Below are 21,692 nucleotides of genomic sequence, written 5' to 3'. Positions count from 1 at the left end.
CTCTAACACCCCCCCCCCCTCCGCTCCGTAACTCACTTTTCGCATTACATCTGATGGCAAGCAACGTTATCCAGGCATTCGCCAAACCCAAACCCATCCTTCAAACTTCCACAGGGTGGATGACGTCATTATTCAATGATGGACGACCTGTCATTCGAGAACAGTTCTTACATAGAAAAATACATAACTTAAGGAAAAACGATCGGCTAATTAATTTCAGGGAGGGGGGTTTCTGTCTGCGATTAACAAAAGTTAACGATAGAAGACGAATAACGTTCGGTCGTTTCATAATCGAACAATTGGCTTCCAATTTCTCGTCAGCGGCCACTGGAATTCATGAAGACACAATGAAAATTATATTCTAAGAGCTCAAACAGCAAAAATCTCCGAAAGCATTTACGAGACAGCTGAAATAATATAAATGCGAACATTTTAGGTTAGGCTTTACCATGACTGTTATGGACATTAAATGAAACAACAAGTTACCAGTCACTTTTTATTTATCTCCACGACGCGTTTCAAAGTTTTAAACCTCCTCCATCACGCGGATTTACATTTGTTAATAAATGTAAATCCACCTGATGATGGATGTTTAAACCTTTGAAACGCGTCTTGGATAATAAATAAACAGTGAATGGTAACAGTAAACTTGTTGTTTCATTTAATGAAATAATGTACCTTCGTTCGTCATAAACAACGAAGTTCTACAGAATTCCAGACACTTGTATTGTTCGATAAATGTTCACTTTGATTACGTAGGGAAAAAGATAACTCTTTGGGTACTCATTCCTCTCACACGCAGAGTGGTTTAAATAGCACTTAAAATGTGACACTGAAATCTTCAAGAGACAAAGATCTCCACCTCTGAATTCTGTTGACATTTTTAAATGTTGCAAGTGAAGGACCGCAATCACTACAAATCATAACCAACTTTGATTAACCTTCTTTTCACGTCAAACCGTCGAGAGATTTAGAATATTACGACGACTCGTTATTCCAGGTCATCTGTTTCACCAGAAACGAACATGATAAATTTCGGAAGTGTTATCATTTACCTTTCTCTGTTTTTGTGGTCTTCAGTCCGAAGACCGGTTTGATACATTAAAAAAAATGGCTCTGAGCACAATGGGACTCAACTGCTGAGGTCATTAGTCCCCTAGAACTTAGAACTAGTTAAACCTAACTAACCTAAGGACATCACAAACATCCATGCCCCAAGCAGGATTCGAACCTGCGACCGTAGCGGTCTTGCGGTTCCAGACTGTAGCACCTTTAACCGCACGGCCACTTCGGCCGGCTTGATACAATCCTCCACGCTAGTCTGTTCTCCGCAAGTCTCTTCATCTCTGCGTAACTACTGAAACCTACATCCACTTGAACATGTTTTCTGTATTCGAGCCTTGGTCTCTTTCTACCATTTCTACCCTCCACATTTCCCTCTACTGCCAAACTGCGATTCCTTGATGTCTCAGTATGTGTCCTATCAACAGATTCCCTCTTTTAGTCTGGTTGTGCCTTTCATTTATTTTTTCCCCATTTCGATTCAGTAGCTCATTTGTTATTTATTTGCCCATCTACTTTTCAACATTCTTTTGTAGAGAACTATTCACTGTCCACGTCTCACTTCCGTGAGAACTGAATTCCAGGCAGATACCTTCAAAACATACTTCCTAACACTTGAATATACATTCGACGTTAGTAAATTTCTCTTTTTCAGAAACACTTTGCTTGCTATTATCGGACTGGATTTTATATTCTCTGGACTTCCGCCATCTTCAGTTATTTTACAACCCAAATACCAGGACCCATCTACTGCTTTCAGTGTCTCAACACCTAATGAAATTTCCTCAGAATTGCCTAGTTTTTTTTCCAGCGCTAATGGTTTAAGAGATTGTATCGTAAAGTAGGTCAAATATTTTACAAGCCTCGACTAGTATTTTATGTTTCCAAAATGCTGTAAATCATAATCCCCCTGCTATACATTTGACACCAAATTACCTGGCCTGGAGGTGCGCAACAGGTAGCAAATAAACTAAAATAAATAGTGGCATAGAATCATTGTGACTGTTATAGTAAGTGTAAATAAGTTTGAAAAAAGTTCTGTTGACAATCCGTCCTGCATACGATTATGACGCTTGGCTTTTGTTATTGCAGAACATATACAACCGTAACTACATTGATATCAGCGCCAGACGTGTTACTCTCTACTGACCTGATGGTTGCCTGACTATTAGGCGCACGACCAGCCCTTCGCAGTCGCTGTGGTGTGCAAACGGAAGAGGAAGAATCGATTGTGACGTGGAAAACAGGCTGTTTCGGAAGAGCGCTGCACCTGCCGTAGAGAGCTCTTACAATCTGTTTCCCATCTATCACGGTAGAGCGTTCCTGACGATAATTATGTTAGTAACCAGCGCCTGTTATTGGTATTTATACATCTCGCGAGTTACTTAGTGCTTTAGTTGGTTATTAACTGTACTGTTTTATTTAGACAAAGGGATTTCTAGGCTTCCTGCTTCACAAAGTTGCAGGAAATCAGCCGCAACCAAACTTCATCTTCTACTAATGCTCTGGCCGTAAACCGATCACACATGTTCGTAGAAATCCGTAAAGACTGGCGATAAAAAGCGACTGTCCCCATGAAAACTTGCAGAGTCCGACGCATTCGCCTCAAAATTATCTACCGAAGGTGATAAGGCACCTTCCATATCACCAATCTGTTCATAAAACTCCTTATTAAATGGAAAATAAATAATTGTTACTGGTTTGCGTAAAAACAATAATATGGGATTGTGGGTCCGCCTTGATCCAAAACACCTTTGTGTTTTATTTTCCTTATTTATTCTCCAAACTTCTTTCAGCGACAGTATCGCCATCATCAGTGGAGTCTTTAATTCTAAAACGTGCAAAAAATAGCATAGTTATAAACATAATACCTTATTCACTGTAAGTCACAGCATGGTTTTTACGTTTGTTGTCACTGTTTCTGGCATATTTTGTGCGTTTTTGTTGCCGTTTCTTCCTCATACTGTGTGTCAACTGCATCTGCATGAGTTGTTGTTAGTAAACAAATATGAAAAAATGAACTTACATATGTCAGCGTTACACTATTGGGATTTCGATAATGTTGTGGCTACAGTTTTGTGTGCGTTAGGTTTTTATGTAGTTTGTCGTGTACTCACGATCACTGGTCGGCTTGCACCTGCTTTTAAACGCAGGAAAACATAAACTTTCCACTTTCTTCGTAATCCGAGACATTAGGCCCTCTTGCTGTCCTCATGTGTCGCGAAAGTGTATCGTATATTGCGAGGTTGTTTTAAAAATTTTGGCGAGAGTTCCGACGACTTCTGTTCCGTATTTATGTCTCCCCTCCCCTCTCTCTCTGTATGTGAGTGTGTGAGTGTGTGTGTGTGTGTGTGTGTGTGTGTGTGTGTGTGTGGTTTGTTCTGTGTCCTGTGTCAGTTCTCTTAGAGCGGTAAAGAGTGTGTTGTTGCAAAGTGCTGCGTTTTGGTTTATTACGCTTTTTCCTTTCACTATGGCCTTTTGTGTGTAATAATTTTCTTCTATCGTCAGTTTTCGGTAAAACTATTGTTGTGTTTCAGGATATGTAGATGAGTTTCGATATTAGCGGAGTGGTGGTTTTTATGCATTAGGTGTTCTGCAAAGGTGGGATGTGTGCTGTCGCTTTTCAGAGTTCTCAAGTGCTTTGTGTACCTTGTTCGGAAATTTTTGCTTCTTTGTCCTGTGTATTGACACGATAGGAGTTATATGTGAGTTGGTATATTTCTGTATTGCTGAATTTGTCTGAGATTGTTCTGTCTGGTCTTAGCCTTTGTATTGTTTATTCTGAGTGTTACTGGGATCCCTTGCTTTTTCAATATGTTTCCAATTCTACGTGCTATTTCGTTATTGTACGTAGGTGTATACCATTTGCTTCTTTATTCTTGATGTGGTGTGGTGTGCTGTGTTAATCTGTGTGTTTTGCCTCTATGTTTTCAGTCTCTTTGGCTGAGCTCTTGAGTGGCTGGCCATTATTATTACCATTAATTTTTAACTTTTTTTTGAACTTGTTTGTAGTGTCTGTTTTGTATTAATTTTCAAGCGCAATTTTTTAAATTATATTTACTTTCAGTGTGTATTCTTCTGGTTTACGAGGTGTTCTGTTTATGCTGTGGGGCAAGTGTATGAAACTGGCATATTTATGAGCTGTCGGCTGATTGGATGAGCTATGAATAACAGTGCTTGTGGTTGTGACTTTTCTGTAGATGGACAATTCATGTTGGTTGTCGTTTATTGTGATTGTAAGATCCAGGAAATTTAGTTTATTGTTTTTTTATTCTTCCATTGTGAAGTGTATTCATGGGTGTGCTGTGTTGATGTTACCGTGTAGCTCTTCTGCCCTATTTCGTGTTCATCTATGAGACAGATTATATCTACATATCGGTACCAGTACATTATTTTGTACCTTTCTTGTTTTACGATGTTGATGACTATTCGGTTCTCTATATGATCAACAAAACATTGGCTAAAATTCCACTGAAGGGGGACTCTATGGGTAGCTCCCTTCATGCAAATAAAAATTATTGTTGAAAATGAAGTAATTTTGTTCTTTTGTGATTAGATTAAGAATGAATGACATTTCATTTATTTGTACATCTGGGATTTTCTTGCTGTTTAGCTGTTGTTCTATAGTGGTTACAGTTTCTTCTGTGGGTATGTGTACTTACAAGGATGTAATATCAAATGACATCCGTTTTGCTGTTGTGTGTGTGTGTGTGTGGGGGGAGAAGGGGCGTATGTTGATATTCTTAATTTTTTCTACTATGTTTCCTGTGTTTTTGAGGATTCTGTTATATGTGTATGCTTATGTTTTTTGTAGGAATGTGTGCATGTATCTCCCTAGGAAGTAAGATGTGGCTTTTCTGAAATCAATCGCTCGTTTGACTTGAATGAGAGGTTTGTAGATCTTTGGAAGGCTTGTTAAGAGTGGAACTTTAGGATTATTTTGTGTCATTGTGTCTGGTTCTGTGTCAGGCTGTCTGCGATGCTTTTTAAGAGAGCCTTCACGTTCCTTTGGTATCTTTGTGTTGGGTGACTGGTTACCTTGATTATTTTATTTCCTTCCAGGAATTCTTCTGTTTTCTCAGTGTAGTCTGCCTCTCTTATTAAGACTGGAGAGTTTCCTTTGTCCGCCTTGGTGGCGAGTGCACTACATTGTTTTAGTTTTCTGTGTATATTGTTTATGATTTTCTCGTCAAAAGTTTTTATATTTGTATTTATGGCTTGTTTGTTCTTTCTGATTATGAGTTTCATTTCCTCTGTCACTAGTTCTCAGTTTATGTCACTTCGTTTTTTGATGTACCGTACGTGAACGGGAGATGGATGGAGGAAATAATTACTTTCCACAAAGTCATTTGTGGCGACGACGACAACAATAATTGGATCTGGTTGCGCTGAGCAAGCGGTCGCAGTGCCACTGATAGTCAACAAATGGCAGCGCATTTGTCTTAATATTTATACACCGAGAACGTAACAGCGAATATAATATTTCTTAGTGTAATATCCTTTTAGCATCAGGTCATAAAAGAATGAAAATCTGTAGCTATTGTAATATGTATAAGTTTACTATAGTTCTTGCTTTCAGATTTTTTTACTGTAAAAATATTGATTTCGTTTTAGAGTTGGTTATTTCATCTGAGAGAGAGACGAATAGCAATCTGAGTGAAAAGCATAAGAGTTTGCTATTAATCAGAAGCTGTAAGTGAGTCGTAGACAGATTCATTTACAATAATTATTCTCACTGAAGGGGCTCTTTTTCCATAGCAGCACGCAGATGCTCTATGGCACATCATAATACTAGCGTGAAAAATAGCGTTTGATAATGGCGGTAGTAAAAATGCTCAGACATGATGTTACTTCTAAACTAAAACACATTATTATTATTATTTCTTTCCTTTCTCAGACGTTATGTCTGGTTAACAATGGAAAGTGACGCGGACCTTGATCAAGCGTGACTTCCTTTTAACTGTATAGTATATGTTACATTGCATTTAGGAACTTTTGGGTAATTGAACATGTATCAATAATTACAAATTTCTGTAGTTGTATATATATGTTTGGATGTAGCTGTATTGCGTTGATGTACTGGTGGATATTGTGTGGTATGACTCCTGTAGTAGATAGTATAATTGGTATAATGTCAACTTTGTCCTGATGCCACATGTCCTTGACTTCCTCAGCCAGTTGGATGTATTTTTCAATTTTTTCTCCTGTTTTCTTCTGTATATTTGTTGTATTGGTTATGGATATTTCGATTAGTTGTGTTAATTTCTTCTTTTTATTGGTGAGTATGATGTCAGGTTTGTTACATGGTGTTGTTTTTATCTGTTATAATGATTCTGTTCCAGTATAATTTGTATTCATCATTCTCCAGTACATTTTGTGGTGCATACTTGTGTGTGGGAACGTGTTGTTTTATTAGTTTATGTTGTATGGCAAGTTGTTGATGTATTATTTTTGCTACATTGTCATGTCTTCTGGGGTATTCTGTATTTGCTAGTATTGTACATCCGCTTGTCATGTGATCTACTGTTTCTATTTGTTGTTTGCAAAGTCTGCATTTATCTGTTGTGGTATTGGGATCTTTAATAATATGCTTGCTGTAATATCTGGTGTTTATTGTTTGATCCTGTATTGCAATCATGAATCCTTCCATCTCACTGTATATATTGCCTTTTCTTAGCCATGTGTTGGATGCATTTTGATCGATGTGTGGCTGTGTTGGATGATACGGGTGCTTGCCATGTAGTGTTTTCTTTTTCCAATTTACTTTCTTCGTATCTGTTAATGTTATGTGATCTAAAGAGTTGTAGAAGTCGTTATGAAATTGCAGTGGTGTAGCAGATGTATTTATATGAATGATTGCTTTGTGTGTTTTGTTAGTTTCTGCTCGTTCTATAAAGAATTTTCTTAAATTGTCTACCTGTCCATAATGTAAGTTTTTTATGTCTATAAATCCCCTTCCTCCTTCCTTTCTGCTTAATGTGAATCTTTTTCTTACTGAATGTATGTGATGTATTCTATATCTGTGGCATTGTGATCGTGTATGTGTATTGAGTGCTTCTAGGTCTGTGTTACTCCAGTTCACTACTCCAAATGAGTAGGTCAGTATTGGTATAGCATAAGTATTAATAGCTTTTGTCTTGTTTCTTGCTGTCAATTCTGTTTTCAGTATTTTTGTTAGTCTTTGTCTATATTTTTCTTTTAGTTCTTCTTTAATATTTGTATTGTCTATTCCTATTTTTGTCTGTATCCTAGATATTTATAGGCATCTGTTTTTTCCATCGCTTCCATGCAGTCACTGTGCTTATCCAATATGTAATCCACTTGTTTAGTGTGTTTTCCCTTGACTATGCTATTTTTCTTACATTTGTCTGTTCCAAAATCCATATTTATATCATTGCTTAATACTTCTGCTATCTTTAGTAATTGGTTGAGTTGTTGATTTGTTGCTGCCAGTAGTTTTAGATCATCCATCTATAGCAAATGTGTGATTTTGTGTTGGTATGTTCCAGTAATATTGTATCCATAATTTGTATTATTTAACACGTTGGTTAGTGGGTTCAGAGCAAGGCAGAACCAGACAAGACTTAATGAGTCTCCTTGGTATATCCCACACTTAAACTGTATTGGCTGTGATGTGATATTATTTGAATTTGTTTGGATATTAAGTGTGGTTTTCCAATTTTTCATTACTATGTTTAGGAACTGTATCAATTTAGGATCTACTTTGTATATTTCCAATATTTGTAGTAACCATGAGTGGGGTACACTATCAACAGCTTTTTGGTAATCAATGTATGCGTAGTGTAGCGACCTTTGTTGGGTTTTAGCTTGGTATGTCACCTCTGCATCTTATTATCAGTTGCTCTTTACATCCTCGTGCTCCTTTGCAACAGCCTTTTTGTTCTTCACTTATAATTTTGTTCTGTTGCTCTTTACATCCTCGTGCTCCTTTGCAACAGCCTTTTTGTTCTTCATTTATAATTTTGTTCTGTGTTGTATGTGTCATTAATTTCTGTGTAATGACTGAAGTTAATATTTTTTATATTGTTGGTAGGCACATTATGGGGCGATATTTAGCTGGGTTTGCTGTGTCTGCTTGATCTTTAGGTTTCAGGTAAGTTATTCCATGTGTAAGTGTGTCAGGGAATGTGTATGGGTCAGCAATGTAACTGTTAAATAATTTAGTTAAATGTGAATGTGTTGAGGTGAACTTCTTTAGCCAGAAATTTGCTATTTTATCTTTTTCAGGGGCTTTCCAATTATGAGTAGAATTAATTGCTTGGGTGACTTCATGTTGCAAAATTGTCACTTCAGGCATTTGTGGTATCATCTTGTAGGTGTCTGTTTCTGCTTGTATCCACCGTGCATGCCTGTTATGTTGTACCGGGTTTGACCATATGTTGCTCCAGAAGTGTTCCATGTCTGTTATGTTTGGTGGATTGTATATTTTAATGTGTGTGTTATCTATTGTGTGGTAAAATTTAATTTGGTTTGTGTTGAATGTTTGGTTTTGTTTCCTTCTATTTTCACTTTTTAGTATCTTTTAAGTCGTTTGGCCAATGCTTGTAATTTCTGCTTCTTTTCATCTAATTGCTCTATCGCTTCTTGTTGTGAGATTTTACCTAACCTTTTTCGTTTTTTTTCTGACATTTCATTTCTTATAAATTGTGTTAGCTGTCTGATGTCTTTTCTCAGGTTTTCTATTCTGATCTGTTGCCTGTGTTGCCATGCTGGTTTTGTGGGTTTCTTCTGTGTGTTGGTTGGTTCTGATCTCTGCCTAGTGTGTATATTTAGTGTAGTGAGTGCTCCTATATAAATCAGTAGTTGTAACTCTTCCATAGTTGTATTTTCATTTATTTTGTTGTGTATGATTGTATTGAAAGTTGTTATTGTTGTTTCGACGTGTGTGTTATTTGGTGGTCTATGCAAGAATGGTCTAATGTCTGTATTTGTGTCTTTGTATTCTATATATGTCAGCTGAAATTTTTCTTCTATGTTTAACATGTTTGTCACTTTGGGTTCTATCTGTGCTTGTTCTTGTGGCTGTCGTAAGATTTCGTTTTCCTCTGATTGTTTAATTGATGCGTGTTGTTCTTTGTTTGTTTTCTCTGGGATGTTTGAGTCCATTACTGTATTTTCTTCTTCTACTGATTGCACATTATTTTGTTCTAGTATTTGTTGTACTTGTTGTTTGATGTTTTCTAATTCTGACTGGGGTATCCTGTTATTTTTGATTATTACATGGATCCGATCAGCTAGTCGTTGTTCTGTTAAAAATTTTAATTCTGGGTATCTGGTAATAAATGTTGTGTATACTTGTGATCTGTATCCATGTGTGTTGGTTCCTAAGTTTGTTGCTTGGTAATAAGAGAACATGAGGTGTCAGTTAATTTCATCTGACCATCTCATCCTCTGTCTTTGTTTTCCTTATTATTATTGTTATTATTCTTTCTTTTCTCAGACGTTATGTCTGGTCAAAAATGGAAAGTGACGCTGAACTTGATCAAGCGTGACTTCCTTTTAGCTGTACGGTGTATGTTATATTGCATTTAGGAACTTTCGGGTAATTGAACATGTATCAATAATTACAGATTTCTGTAGTTGTATATATATGTTTGGATGTAGCTGTATTGCGTTGATGTACTGGTGGATATTGTGTGGTATGACTCCTGTAGTAGATAGTATAATTGGTATAATGTCAACTTTGTCCTGATGCCACATGTCCTTGACTTCCTCAGCCAGTTGAATGTATTTTTCAATTTTTTCTCCTGCTTTCTTTTGTATATTTGTTGTATTGGGTATGGATATTTCGATTAGTTGTGTTAATTTCTTCTTTTTATTGGTGAGTATGATGTCAGGTTTGTTATGTGGTGTTGTTTTATCTGTTACAATGGTTCTGTTCCAGTATAATTTGTATTCATCATTCTCCAGTACATTTTGTGGTGCATAGTTGTATGTGGGAACGTGTTGTTTTGTAAGTTTATGTTGTAAGGCAAGCTTATTATTATTGTTATTATTGTTTAAATTATTATTATTATTCTACTCGTCTGTGCCTAGTGCGCGGGTAGCAACTTCCTTTTTGCACCTTAAGAAAATAGTATTTGCTTAGCATTATCATAACTTGTAGTACTCTTGAAGTGGACTTTGAAAATTGGCTTTCTTTGCCGTTAGGCCGGTAATTTTCTTCGCGTGATCCAACAACATACTTGCTTCTCTTCCTCGTGCTCTCTTGGCTTCGATGTTGCCTTGCAAGATGGCCTTCTGTTCTCAAAATGCGTCAAAGGAACTGGAGGTACCTTTGGCTAATAAGGGAAGGTAAACTGATGTTAAGTTCTTCTGTAATGGAAGTATTGGGTTCTTATTTTTGTCCTTGGTACGCGTAACACCTTCCATCAACACCACTTGTCGAAGACATCAGTTCGGCTCTCGGTCGAGGTCTTGCAGTGTACAAGAACACAGGCAGCACGAGTGATTCCACAAAACGTGTCTTCATTGTTTTGGATACGGCTCGGCCAATGATGATTCGTGGTTCTAATACTATTGTAAAATGCAGTCTACGATACTAGAGGACTCATTAACCTAGGCACTTCATTCATTGTCCAGTTAGAGCCCATATATTGCACGGTGTTTACTGCTGGTATGCTTTGTGGCTGTTTTCCAGTCATGTAAACGTACCGATGCCACAGCGGAACACCGCGATCAGTCCATTATTAACAACAACTTCATTCACGTAGGGGCATACAACACTTTGATAGAGTGAGGGTTGTGGCTTTACTTTCAGCAGGTCACAAACAGCACGATCTTGCCGATCGGTTACATGTTACTCAAAAGAGATAAGTCTAAAGTGTAGAGAAAGTACAAAGAGACCTTTGCCTTTAAAAAGCGATACATTAAAGATTCGTTTTTACTTAGATAGTAATTCGTTTCTGCTTTTTAGTCTTGAATGTGTAAAATTTTTCATTCGATTTCCAACATTTTGGTGAGATTACAACAGAGACTCGTGGCAAATTTCCGGTTTATTTTAGTTTCCCTTTACGTGGCTTAACCAATGTATTGCAATCGTTTTTCCCACGAACCAGTCGCGACTGGAACAGGAAAAGAGACGCTTTATCTCACCGAGAAGTTAGTTTAAAATTAATTGCAAAATTTGTACCGAACGGACAAACAAACGAGAAAGCGCTCGAGTGAAAACATGCAAATAAGACTTAACGAATGAAATTATACGTCAGTATTATTTATTTCAGGATGCTTTTTTCAGAAGGAAACCCTCTCAAACAGCAAACTTATGGAACATTTAGGGAGATTAAAGATAAGGGCGAGTAGGAGTCGTGCTGGGATAGCTTATTTGGTGAAGCACTTAACCGCGAAAGGCTAAGCTCAAGATTCGAGTCTCAATTTTGATCGCCCAGGAAGTTTCTAATCAGCGTACACTCCGCTACGGAGTGGAGATTCGTCCCAGAAGTAAATTTGTGTCTCTTTGATGTTGTCTCATGGCGTACTGCTGTGTCGGCGGCCTCAGCAATGGAAAGGAGCTACCCGTCGACCATATCTTCTCCTACAAAAGCGAGCTGTGATTCGCACACTGCCAATGGGTAAGGTGGATATATCCAAGGCCCTCTACTGAAGACAACTGTGAATACGACTTCAAGACGAAAGCTGAAAGGCCCCCTCCCCTTCCCCGCCCCACCTGCTTAGCCAACCATCCGTTAAGAGGGGGCGAATTTTTGGCGGTTGAGTGAAGGCAGGAGGGAGGGGGGGGGGGGGGCGAGGCGCTACTGTGGCAATCCGGTCACGATCCGCCCCTGCAATCTGCCGGTTGGCGTGCGCGCTCTTACTTGGGAGTCCCCCGCGGCCCATTAGCGGAGGACGTGACGTCACGTGACGTCTCGCTCTGAATGGCAGCTCCTCCGGCACCTGCAGAGGGGGAGCAACAGGTGGGACTCGCAGGACCGCCTCGGCTCGCAAGTCCGCTGGGACACCAACTGCTGCGACATGCAACTCCCAGACTGAGTATTTACTGCTCTGCTCCCAAATGAAATGAGTACTACCTAGCAGCTCCACCGAGAGACAGTACCACGTTAATTGGTAACAGAGATTTACTTACAAGGATTTTTATAGCTTTGGCGTTATTCCGTGGTCTAAGGCTGCAGTCGCAGTGGCACCGATATCGGTGGATTCCGCCGCCGACCGATGTCGTCCGAAGATGGCCGATCTTTTCAAATCAGTATGCTACTACGTACGCGGCCACAATGCAGCCTCCCTCATCGCCCGAACGTGCAGATTTCGGACGACATTCGGTGAGATTCAAATCATTTCCTTTTCGCTAATAATTGGCGACACGTCACGAAACACGGATTGCGAGAAACTGGAAAGTTTACTCAAAGGAGTGGTTTGTGGCATCCTGAGGATGAAAATTATAATCGGGATATAGTTCGCAATTTGTGGACTGAACTCGCGGATTTATTAGGCAAAATATTTATCGGAAATTTTAGGCGTAGATTATAACTTCGAAAAATAATTTGTTCAAGTGACAATGATGATGTACTGTAAAGTTGAAACGTCCCCTTTGAAAAATTTATACAAGACTGTGCTTAAACTGACATACAATATTTTTAGCGCAACGCAATCTGACTTTCAAAAATCCCTACAAAAGAATGGCCCTGACTAACATTAACCTATACCTTTCACAAATCACTTACCTCACAAAAATCTTCGTTACTCAAGCTACTGCAAAACAGCGAGCGCCACCACTGCCAGCTAAATAAAAGATTCAAACTACGGAAGTCACTAACTACTGATAGGGATAGTTAGCAAATGAAAGATTTTAATAGAGAACAAACATTGTATTTACCTTAAAAGTCATAATATATATAGCAGTTCATAACATCCATTCTTACAAATATCAAAACTCCGCCATTTCTCTCCCCACATCCACCACTGCTGGCGGCTCACCTCCCACTGCGCAACGCTACGCGCTGTTCACATCCAGCTGCCGCTGCCCAACACTACAATGGCAGACAACAATGCAAAACTAGCCACAGACTGCACGCACACAGCACAGCCAGTGATTTTCATACAGAGCGCTACGTAACGTTGCCAATAAGAAAACATAAACAGCCTACTTACAAAGTATTCGGGCACTTATGACACCAAATGTTGCATTCAGTCTATGTGCTCACTATCGTGAGCTTTGATTTTAATATATGTACGATACTAATTGAAAATGGTGTATATTGGAATACTTAGATGCCTACTTATATATATATTTTCTATCGTGAATTTTCTTGGACACTTCATTCCACAGCTTCAGTCTGATGATGAAATTTTGAAACGAGTAGCGCTTAGAAAGAATTGTGCAATCAAGACCTTTCCACACTGAAGCGCCAAAGAAAGTGGTATAGGCATGCGTATTCAAATACAGAGAGGTGTAAACAGGCCGAATGCGGCGCTGCGGTCGGCAACGCCTATATAAGATAGCAAGTGTCTGGAGCAGTTGTTCTCCCCCCATCCCCCCCCCACCCGCCCCCCTCCGACACTGTGGGGGAATCTAAATCGAAAAATGAAAAAAAAAAGACCAGTTGTTAGATCGGTTACTGCTGTTACAATGGCAAGTTATCAAGATTTAAGTCAGTTTCAAAGTGGTGTTACAGTCGGCGCGCGAGCGATGGGACAAAGAATCTCCGAGGCAGAGATGAAGTGGGGATTTTCCCGTACAACCATTTCACGAGTCTACCGTGAACATCAGGAAACCGGTAAAACGTCAACTACCCGATATCGCTGCGGCCGGAAAAAGATCCTCCAAGAACGGGACCAACGATGACCGAAGATAATCGTTCAACGTGACAGAAGTGCAAACCTTCCGCAAATTGGTGCAGATTTCAATGCCGGGCCATCAACAAGTGTCAGCGTGTGGACCATTCAACGAAACATCATGGATATGGGCTTTCGGAGCCGTAGGCCCGCTCGTGTACGCTTGATGACTGCACGACACAATGCTTTACGCCTCGCTCGCGCCCGTCAACACCGACATTGGTCTGTTGATGATTGGAAATATGTTGCCTGGTCTGACCAGTCTCGCTTCGAATTGTATCGAACGGTTGGAAGTGTGCGGGTATGAAGACAGTATCATGAATCCATGGACCCTGCGTGTCAGCAAGGGACTGTTCAAGCTGGTGGAGCCTCTGTAATGGTGTGGAGGGTGTGCAGTTGGACTGGTGCATCTACATCTGCATCTACATCCACACTCCGCAAGCTACCTGACGATGTGTGGCGGAGGGTACCTTGAGTAGCTCTATCGGTTCTCCCTTCTATTCCAGTCTCGTATTGTTCGTGGAAAGAAAGATTGTCGGTATGCCTTTATGTGGGCTCTAATCTCTCTGATTTTATCCTCATGGTCTCTTCGTGAGATATACGTAGGATGGAGCAATATACTGCTTGACTCCTCGGTGAAACTTCTCGAAACTTCAACAAAAGCCGGTACCGAGCAACTGAGCGTCTCTCTTGCAGAGTCTTCCACTGGAGTTTATCTATCATCTCCGCAACGGTCCTGTAACGAAGCGCGCTGCACTCCGTTGGATCTTCTCTATCTCTTGTATCAACCATATCTGGTACGGATCCCACTCTGGTGAGTAGTATTCAAGCAGTGGGTGAACAAGTGTACTGTAACCTACTTGCTCTGTTTTCGGACTGCATTTCCTTAGGATTCTTCCAATGAATCTCAGTCTGGCATCTGTTTTACTGACTATTAATTTTATATGGTCATTCCATTTTTAATCACTCCTAATACCTAGTCCCAGATAATTTATGGGATTAAATGCTTCCAGTTGCTGACCTACTATATTGTAGCTAAATGATCGTTCTTTCTATGTATTCATGTATTCGCAGCACATTACACTTGTCTACATTGAGATTCAATTGCCATTCCGTGCACCATGCGTCAATTCGTTGCAGATCCTCCTGCATTTCAGTACAATTTTCCATTGTTACAACCTTTCGATATACTACAGCATTATCTGCAAAAAACCTCAGTGAACTTCCGATGTTATCCACAAAGTCATTTATATATATTGTGAATAGCAACGGCCCTACGACACTCACCTGCGGCACATCTGAAATCACTCTTACTTCGGAAGACTTCTCTCCATACGGGACTCCTGATACGTCTAGATACAATCCTGACACGTGACACGTACGTAAGCATCCTATGTGATCACTCTCATCGAGTCATGACCATTGTGCATTCTGACGGACTTGGGCAATTCCAGCAGAACAATGCGACACCCCACACGTCAAGAATTGCTACAGAGTGGCTCCAGAAAGACTCTTCTGAGTTTAAACACTTCCGCTGGCCACCAAACTCGCCAGACACGAACATTATTGGGCATATCTGGGATGCGTTGCAACGTGCTGTTTAGAAGAGATCTCCACCCATCGTACTCTTACGGATTTATGGACAGCCCTGCAGGATTCACAGTGTCAATTCCCTCCAGCACTACTTCAGACGTTAGTCGAGTGCATGCCACGTTGTGTTGCGGCACTTCTGTGTGTTTGCGAGGGCCCTACACGTTATTAGGCAGGTGTACCAGTTTCTTTCGCTCTTCTGTGTCTATGTCAAAGTTGTGCCATTTAATTTTTGGTTCGGGGCCTGCGCTGTCTTTCGGCGTATTTTGTGGACATTGCTCCAAGGGGACGTTCTTGTTTCCAGCTCTCTTTCCTTCTATTGATTGGGCTTAACGCGTAGTCGGTTTTATCTTCTTCAACAATTAGTGTTCTACGATTATAACATGGGCGCTGATGACCTCAGTTAATTTTGTGCCCCCCCCCCCCCCCCCCCACCACCACCACTACCAAAAAAACCGATAGTTTGCCCACTTTCGGTGTCACCTACCTCCGACATAACGTACTCGGAAGTACACAGGAGGTTGCCATGACCACGACTGACATTGCAGCGTACTGAGGATATTGTACAGGTGCCGTTTGTGGTCAAATACAACAGCGCAACTTGCAAACTTGGCGACCATCTGCATTTATCAGAATGAGATTTTCACTCTGCAGCGGAGTGTGCGCTGATATGAAACTTCCTGGCAGATTAAAACCGTGTGCCCGACCGAGACTCGAACTCGGGACCTTTGCCTTTCACGGGCAAGTGCTCTACCAACTGAGCTACCGAAGCACGACTCACGCCCCGTACTCACAGCTTTACTTCTGCCAGTACCTCGTCTCCTACCTTCCAAACTTTACAGAAGCTCTCCTGCGAAAGTTGCAGAAATAGTCGTGAGTCGTGCTTCGGTAGCTCAGTTGGTAGAGCACTTGCCCGCGAAAGGCAAAGGTCCCGAGTTCGAGTCTCGGTCGGGCACACAGTTTTAATATGCCAGGAAGTTTCACATCAGCGCACACTCCGCTGCAGAGTGAAAATCTCATTCTGGAAACATCCCCCAGGCTGTGGCTAAGCCATGTCTCCGCTAAATCCTTTCTTTCAGGAGTGCTAGTTCTGCAAGTTTCGCAGGAGAGCTTCTGTAAAGTTTGGAAGGTAGGAGACGAGGTACTGGCAGAAGTAAAGCTGTGAGTACCGGGCGTGAGTCGTGCTTCGATAGCTCAGTTGGTACAGCACTTGCCCGCGAAAGGCAAAGGTCCCGAGTTCGAGTCCCGGTCGGGCACACAGTTTTAATCTGCCAGGAAGTTTCATCTGCATTTAAGTTCAAGCACACATCTCTCGCGATATTCCCATATTTTAGTCCAAGCCCTGTATACCTTGTATGGATAAAGCTAGCCGTGTATCACACGATTTTGCATTTCTCCAAGAACAATTTCGGAGCTCAGGATTTGCACCAAGATCCTGCGACAGACGGTCGTCTGCAGTTCTGGGCGAGGCTCGTACCTACAGCTGTTAGGGGGGGGGGGCAGGTAGTGCGGGGAGGCTAAGCCGCCGAACTGGCGCGGGACCATCCGTCTCCTGGCGTGAGCGCTGACCCGGTGCTCTTATCAGCAAGGCGAGGACGCGGCCCACGCCCTGTGCCGCCGCTGATATCAATGAGAATTGATGAGGCGCGAACTGCCAGCCCGGCCGTACAATGGGGTCACGGCTGCTCGCTCCACTTAGGCTTCCCAACTTTGCTGCAGTCGCCTCTGCTGATGCCTCGGATGCCTACAAGTGGAAGATGATCTGCATGGCGTTCCCGCACGTGGGGTACTTCTTCACTTGTAACTTCATAATGGAGGCCAGTGTGATCAGTGTATAGTAGAAGTAAAGCTGTGATACAAAAAGTACTAGTGGTGATTCGTGAACCGTGATTTATTTTCAAAGAATATTCTTAAGAATTTATTTTATTTACTAACGATTCATCAAGAACATTAACACATTTAATCACACTACGTAAGCATGGAAGTAGTTGCCACGGAGTAACTGATGAAATCACAACCAAATTCCTTTTAACAAACGGGAATTTTATTCACTTTAATAGTGCCTAAAAACTTTTTTTAAAAGAAACTGATTTAAAATTACAATCAGAAAGCACCCTCTAAATATCAAAGTTACAATTTCTTCAGAGGCAGAAAGAAACAAGTTTTGACTGTATGAGCTTTCGGGCAGAGAACCTTGCTGAAACTAAGAGTTTTAACAATTTACACAAGCACACAAACTATGCACCGCCCGTAGGAGGGATGGAAATCGCACCAGCCAGACCGATGTCGTGGGTTGACTCCTGTTGCTCTCGTGTTGACCGCGAAGTCACTACCCCTCGCTACACGCCGCGGCCCACTGGACTCACGTGGCGACGTCACATGCGCCGACGCTCAAGATGGACAAGTCATCTTGTGTCTCAGTGCGTGATCGACCAACCGATCAATCCATCCGCCAATGACCATTGCCTGAGCAAACTCGAGCAGACTGGTGGCATAACGTGCAGACTCAGATGCTGGAACTAAGCCCCGACCGGGCGACCACTCGCTGAGTTCTCTTACTGGAGGAGTGGAAAGACTCTCATTTGCTGGCTTTGAAGGTTGATCCGAACGACAGTCATACTAGCACTCCGAACGACAGACAGACACTGATCGCCCCACACTGACTCGGCTGACCAACTGACCGACTGGCGAGCTCATAGCCCCCTTAAATGCACGTGAACAGGCAACCTTTCCCCTTTCACACCAGAGGGAGACATCAAAGCTGTGATTGCCACAGCGGCGCCACCGCCAGAAACGGAGGGCGACTGCTTCACACTACGTGCTGTGGGGTGCTATTCAAAACAGCAATTTTTACCACGGCTCAATTCGATTTAAATGGAAAATCACAAACGTTTGTAGCAATGCATTTGTTCAAAGACTGAAACATTGTGAACGTGGTACTACGCTGCTGCAATGCAGAGCATGTTCGTCTGTTCTTTTATAATAGATATCACCATACAATACGTTTGCGTGGAACGAAATTCATGTGCCTCTTCAAGAGATGTAATCAAATACCAGTTCAAAAAACGTCCACCGAAAACCAAATACACGTATTGGCAAATTTATCTTCTCTGGAGAACAATTGTCTCAGTTTAATGTAGTATTTTTGTTCATTCTGAATTATATGTCAGTGGGAAAGAAATATAAACGGATTGAGTGCCAAATAGCAGGAACAAAGTTAGAACAGGTGGACGGTGTCAAGTACTTAGGATGCATATTCTCACAGGACGGTAACATAGTGAAAGAACTGGAAGCGAGGTGTAGCATAGCTAATGCAGTGAGCGCTCAGCTACGATCTACTCTCTTCTGCAAGAAGGAAGTCAGTTCCAAGACTAAGTTATCTGTGCACCGTTCAATCTTTCGACCAACTTTGTTGTATGGGAGCGAAAGCTGGGTGGATTCAGGTTACCTTATCAACAAGGTTGAGGTTACGGATATGAAAGTAGCTAGGATGATTGCAGGTACTAGTAGGTGGGAACAATGGCAGGAGGGTGTCCACAATGAGGAAATCAAAGAAAAACTGGGAATGAACTCTATAGATGTAGCAGTCAGGGCGAACAGGCTTAGATGGTGGGGTCATGTTACACGCATGGGAGAAGCAAGGCTACCCAAGAGACTCATGGATTCAGCTGTAGAGGGTAGGAGGAGTCGGGGCAGACCGAGGAGAAGGTACCTGGATTCGGTTAAGAATGATTTTGAAGTAATAGGTTTAACATCAGAAGAGGCACCAATGTTAGCACTGAATAGGGGATCATGGAGGAACTGTATAAGGGGGGCTATGCTCCAGACTGAACGCTGAAAGGCATAATCAGTCTTAAATGATGATGATCTGAATTTTTAACTAATTTTGCAATGCCATCATTTGTGCTATATTATCTTTGTTCATTTTGCATTTCTGCCACTCATGTTGGGTGCGTACGTACTCAATTACATTCTCTCATTTTGTATTCCAGTAACTTAAGTTGCATTCTGTTCACAAATTTTGAGTTCCAGACACACATATCGTGCTGTCTTTAATCAACTGACGTTCCACTCATATGCATTTTGCAATCTTGCCGCGCATGTTATTTTCTCATTGCTCACGTTGTGTTACGCTTCTCACTCATTTAACGTTCCATCATCTCGTTTTGAACATCTTCATTTATGTTACACATACGTTGGATACTAAGCGTCGCCTTTGTGCACATTATACACCCTTCAGTCCCTTTGGATTTCCTTCACTCATGTTGTGGTCTCTTCACTCAGTCAGAATTCTTTTCACTAAACTTTCTTATCATTACTCAAGCTACAGTCACTTTCCTTATGCTGCAGTCATTTTCCTCATTTTGCATTCCCTTCACTCATGTTACTGTTCCTTAACTCATGCTGCTTCATTCACGTTGCATTCTCTGAACTCATTTTACAACCGTGTCACTAATGCTTTGTCCGATTCATCCCTGTTCCTGTCCATTCATTCATATTGTGCTCCCTTCAATAATTTCCTGTCCTCTTTACGCAAGTTTCGATCTCTTCAATCAGGCTAAATTTTACTCACTCCGCTGCATTTCCATAACTGACGTTACATTCCCATAAATAAAGTTGCTTTTCTATCCGTCATGTTTCACAGTCACTTATGAAGTGTTCTTCAGTCATTCATGAAACGAACCCTCCTCGTACATTGTATTCCTTTCACTCACTTCTGGTTCCCTTCACTCACTGAGGTTTGTTTACTAACGATCATTCTCGTCCCATTCAATCATGATTCCATTCAATCATCATTCCATTCAATCATGATTCTTACCCATCACACATGATGTGTTCCAGTTACCCATGCTGTATTCTCTTATGTTGGAATCCCGGTACTAGTTTCGGAAGTCTGTCAGTCAGTTTGCTTTCTTGTCACTTTAGGTGCAATCCTTTTACTCATGTTGAGTTTAGTTCACTAATGAAGAACATTTTGCGGTCCCGTCACTATTTTTGCGTTCTTGTCACTACCTTTATTCACCTCAAGTTCCTGTTTCTCAACTGGAATTTATGTCCGTTATGTTGTGTTCTATTTACATTGTGTTCACTTAACTCCTTATGTGTACCATTGATCTTAGTTGTGGTATCTTCACCCATGTTGTGCTCGGATTAGTTATGATGCATTCATCTACACCCACATCTGTATCGATACTCCACAAGCCACCGTACGGTGCGTGGTGGAGGGTACCCTGTACTACAACTTGCCATTTCCTTTCCTGAGTGAGGGGAAACGACTGTCTGTATGCCTCCGTATGAGCCCTAATTTATCGTACCATATCTTCGCGGTCCTTACGCGCAATGTATGTTGGGGGCAGTAGAATAGTTCAGCAGTCAGCTTCAAATGCCGATTCTCTAGATTTTCTCAGTTGCGTTTCTCGAAAACAATGCCGCCTTCCCCCCAGGGATTCCCATTTGATTTACCGAAGCATCCCCGTAACACTTACGTGTTGTTCGAATCTACCGGCAACAAATCTAGCAGCTCGCCTCTGAATTACTTCAATGTCTTCCTTTAATCCGACCTGCTACGGATCCCAAACACTCGAGCAGTACTCAACAATATGTCGCACCAGCGTCCTATATGCAGTCTCCTTTACAGGTGAACCGCCGGCCGTTGTGGCCGAGCGGTTCTAGGCGCTTCAGTCTGGAACCGCGCGACCGCTACGGTCACAGGTTCGAATCCTGCCTCGGGCATGGATGTGTGTGCTGTCCTAAGGTTGGTTAGGTTCAAGTAGTTCTAAGTTCTAGGGGACTGATGACCTCAGATGTTAAGTCCAATAGTCATTTGAACCAACAGGTGAACCACTGTTTCCTAGAATTCTCCCAATAGACCGAAGTCGACCATTCGCCTTCCCTACCACAGTTCTCACGTGCTCGTTCGACCTCATATCGCTTCGCAACGTTACGCCCAGATATTTAAACGACTTGACTGCCAAGTACGACGCTAGCAATACTGTGTCCGAACATTACAGGTTTGTGCAAGCTGCCCACAGCTAACTTCTTTCACGGCTCTGGGATAGCTGTCTTCCCTAGTAGACCCTCAGTTTAATGGTTTTCTGCAAACTATTACTAGACTATCTAATACTGGGCTCTCCCTGTGCTATGACCTTGAACGCAAGATTTCTTTGACTCAGCACCACACCTACGCTTAGTACCGAACGTACGATCGGATCGGATATCATGCGAATTTG

At 41.5% G+C, this 21,692-nt stretch overlaps 1 protein-coding gene and 1 non-coding gene across 2 annotated transcripts in view; both read right to left on the bottom strand.

Moving 5' to 3' along the window:
- LOC126095129 (soluble guanylate cyclase 88E) overlaps nucleotides 1-21,692 on the bottom strand; it is a 421,452-nt gene that overhangs the window by 245,775 nt on the left and 153,985 nt on the right. The gene's annotated exons all lie outside the window — the stretch shown is intronic.
- Trnas-uga (transfer RNA serine (anticodon UGA)) lies at nucleotides 16,161-16,235 on the bottom strand. The gene has a single exon. It is a non-coding gene; the product is annotated as a tRNA-Ser (tRNA).

Source organism: Schistocerca cancellata, chromosome 8 (genome assembly GCF_023864275.1).
Source record: "Schistocerca cancellata isolate TAMUIC-IGC-003103 chromosome 8, iqSchCanc2.1, whole genome shotgun sequence".
Classification (NCBI taxonomy): domain Eukaryota; kingdom Metazoa; phylum Arthropoda; class Insecta; order Orthoptera; family Acrididae; genus Schistocerca; species Schistocerca cancellata.
The sequence above is the reverse complement of the archived record's forward strand: the minus strand, read 5'-3'. Positions and strand labels throughout refer to the sequence as shown.